At 40.7% G+C, this 2,743-nt stretch overlaps 1 pseudogene; it reads right to left on the bottom strand.

The window, feature by feature from the left end:
- Window positions 1-127: 127 nt before the first annotated feature.
- Window positions 128-557, bottom strand: LOC110290217 (annotated as a pseudogene).
- Window positions 558-2,743: the final 2,186 nt, after the last annotated feature.

Here is a 2,743-nt window from a genome sequence, read left to right as displayed (position 1 = left end):
TCTTTCTTTCTTTCTTTCTTTCTTTCTTTCTTTCTTTCTTTCTTTCTTTCTTTCTTTCTTTCTTTCTTTCTCTTTTTTTTTACTTAAGCAGTCTTTAATGCAAGCTGTCCATGAGATATCTCTACTCCTATACCTTCTCGATCGTTTCTTCCTTGTATTTGCCCTTCTCCTTTCCTACTTGTCAGGACTTGGCTTTTCATTCCAGGATCTTCTTGCGGTCCTCCCAGCTTTAGTCTTGTGATAACCACCTTGCTGGGGTGGATGCCCACTTGGACAGTTGTGCCATTAGCCTTCTCTTGTTCGACTTGTTTGATGTAGATGACATATTTCTTCCTGTACACTTGGACCACCTTGCCAATCTGCTGGCCTTTGTAGTGTCCTCGAACAACCTGAACTTCATCATCCTTTTGAACGGGCATAGACTGAACATTATATTTCTGTCTCAGCTCTTTGGAAAGAGGGGAAGACATGATCTTCCTTAGAATGTGAGAAGGTGCATTGAAATGCCATTTGTATTTCTTGCTTTGGTCAGAAGTCACAAAGGGATTAAACTTCATTTTCACAGCTGCGATCCCTGATGACTGCAAAAGGAAAGAGGCGATCTATTCTTTCAAGAGTCTCTTTTTCAGTTTGAGAGATAAGGATATTTTTAGAATAGCCTAACTTTTGCCAGGGAAGTTACAGTCTATGAGGATGGACAGCAGCTAAGTACTGGTTCTACAAGGTGATTCAAATAATTATTCATTGTTTGGGGGTGCAAGCTGGTTCTCAGAAGCAAATTCCTCCTGCTCCAGTGTGTAGCATCCTTATTTTGGTAATTCTCCTCATATGGGGTATCCTGCCTCATGAAGGTTTTCTGTTCCTGGAATTCAAGGTAACTGTGAGTTTAGGACAATGACCGATGACCACCAGGCAACTTGGGGGGGGGGGTTATAACAATGGAACGCCATTTAAAACTGACAGTTAGGATGTTCTTCCCAGTTACCCTTTCATTGTGCCTAGTATCTGAAGGGAATGAGATAGCATAGGCACCATAAGTTTCTAGATAGGCACTCCTTAAGCGATTAGTTCACCTCTGTGCAGAGATAAGCAGGTGATGCAGAGCAAGGAGGTAGCACTGGAGTTTAAAGCCTGGACTCTGGCAGCCCTAACAACCTGGGCTCAGCCACATGTCAATTAAAGTGACAAAGCATAGTGAAAAGAGGAGAAGAGATGTTTAGTCAATGCAGCCACACAGAAATGGAACAAATAAAGAGGGGTTCAGTGTCATTCAAGTCCATGTTTAGGATACTAACTGGGGTTTAGGCTTTTTTAAAGACTTATTTTAATTACGTGTGTGTGAGAGGGTATGTGAATAGGAATGAGTACAGGTGCCCGTGGGGGCCAGAGGTATTAGCTTGCCTGGAGCTGGAGTGGTGAATGACCTGACAGGTTCTGGGAACCTACTTGGGTCCTCTGCAAGAGCAGTATGCACTCAAATGGAGATCCATCTTTCCAGCTCCAGGGTAAATTGAAATAAAGGGCAAGAGTATGTATTCCTGGTCAAAACATGGTCAGCCCGTCACTGACAGGATCCTGTTTCTGATTTAATCTGTTTTGTAAATTAACAGACCAATGAGAAATCTCCAGGCAGGCTCCTCCTCTGGCTGTCACTAAGTATTCACCTTTCTCTTCCTCCAGATTCTGCCTCCAGCAAAAGAAATTTAGGCAATTCCAGCTCCACAGGGTGTATTGCTTCAATAGTAGTATAATGAAAGGGAAGGAGTTATCTCCAGAATATCTTCACTTCTGCCAAAATGGCTATAAAGATAGATAGAAAATACAGAGATGGCATAGGCTTCCACCCTACTATTTATTGCGATGTGGGCCTTTTTATTACCATGTTACCATGAGGAACCAATGCATTTTGGGTAAAGCAGCTTTTAAAACCTGTTACATTCCCACTGGCCCTGGTGGGTTTTCCTGACACTAGTCTTGCCCTACTTTTTATTCACCTTGTTGATGTTAATCCTAAAGATGTGATGAGACAGACCACCAGCCCAAATCATTATGGTCAAGTTAATTAAATCAAGCAATTAATTAAAGCAAGCCATTTTATTCATGAACAGGGCTGTCTTTCCCTAAGATAGGGTTCAAGATGTCAGTATTGGACATGGCAAAGATAAGGTTTTTATAGCGCAAGGGTAGATGGTTTCCAATAAAGGATTTGGCAGGCAAATAAGCAGGATTACAGAAACAGAGTATAATGGGGTGGTCATAACAAGGTAGTCATAACAGCAGGTAGCTATAATAAACTTTGGAAACAAAGGTAGGGTTGTAAAATGGTCACAGCAACAGGTAGCCATGACAACAAGTGGTCATAATAACCTTTTGAAACAAAGATATGGCTGCCATTTTCTGAAACAGGCAGTACAGAACTATTTATAGTCAAGATTACAGATGGGCATAGCCCAATCTTTGAGAAACAGAGATTTAATCATAAACAAAAATGAACTTATTTTGTTTTTACTATAAGATGGCTTTCAAGCCCAAATGGAGACTGGATGGTTCACCATTCCTTCCTTATCTTGTGTGTCCCTGTCAAATTCTTAATGGGGTCTTTGCATTCTTTGTTAAGAGGAAAAAACTTTGTAATGCATCAAAAGATGTATTGCTCATTCATAAATTATACCTGTTTAATTAGCATGGCATAGACATCTTAAGGTTATTATCTTAGTGTGATAATAGGAACTATAGGTAACCA

This window comes from Mus caroli, chromosome 2, assembly GCF_900094665.2.
Source record: "Mus caroli chromosome 2, CAROLI_EIJ_v1.1, whole genome shotgun sequence".
NCBI lineage: Eukaryota > Metazoa > Chordata > Mammalia > Rodentia > Muridae > Mus > Mus caroli.
This window is presented reverse-complemented; position numbering and strand designations above follow the sequence as displayed.